The sequence below is a fragment of the Lipotes vexillifer genome, unplaced genomic scaffold, assembly GCF_000442215.2.
Source record: "Lipotes vexillifer unplaced genomic scaffold, Lipotes_vexillifer_v1.1 scaffold397, whole genome shotgun sequence".
Taxonomy (NCBI): domain Eukaryota; kingdom Metazoa; phylum Chordata; class Mammalia; order Artiodactyla; family Lipotidae; genus Lipotes; species Lipotes vexillifer.
Window position 1 is genome coordinate 1,436,254 of NW_006772681.1, and position 923 is coordinate 1,437,176.

Here is a 923-nt window from a genome sequence, read left to right on the forward strand (position 1 = left end):
TACCCAAATGTTCCAGATTTGCTAAATATTTTACCTAATAATAATGGTGATGATGACGATGATTGTAGTAATTGCTATCATCTACTGATGATAGATGCCAGCCCCCGGCTTAACACCACTAATCCTCCCACTGTCACTGTGAGGTAGGTATTGTTATCTACATTTCACAGAGGAGGAAATAGACAACACACACACTGTAAATGACAGAACCAGCCTATTGGACATTGAAATCTGAATTCTTAACTATTGCACCTCCCACATCACCTGGCAGTCATTATTTTTTTTTTTTTTTTTTTTTTTTTCTTGCGGTATGCGGGCCTCTCACTGTTGTGGCCTCTCCCATTTGCGGAGCACAGGCTCCGGACGCGCAGGCTCAGCGGCCATGGCTCACGGGCCCAGCCGCTCCGCGGCATGTGGGATCCTCCCGAAACGGGGCACGAACCCGCGTCTCCTGCATCGGCAGGCTTACTCTCAAGCACTGCGCCACCAGGGAAGCCCCTGGCAGTCATTATTATCCCCATTTTACAGTTGGAGACAAGGAGGCTCAGTGAAGTGATTTGTCCTACAAATACCTGAAAGAAACAAACAAGCAGAAACGAGAGGAATCAAAATTCTTTAAGCCAGCCTTGCTCTATTGTCATGAGCACCGTTCCTGGAGAATCCAGGTAAAATGCACTGAACAGCCTGGTCCCTGCTTCCCACAGCCAGGGGCATCCGGCACTCCAGAGGAAACTCAAAAGCTCTCAGAGACACAGCCGAGCTGTGCCCCCAACAATGTCCACCAGATGAAGCCTGCAGGTTGGTCCTCTTGGTTCCCAAAGGTGTCCTCACCCAGGGCCACGACCCCCAGGCCTGTGGAACGAAGCCCAGATGTGGAGTCCAAGCACTCAGCTGCCAATGCTGTGCTCTGCACAGGAAAGAGT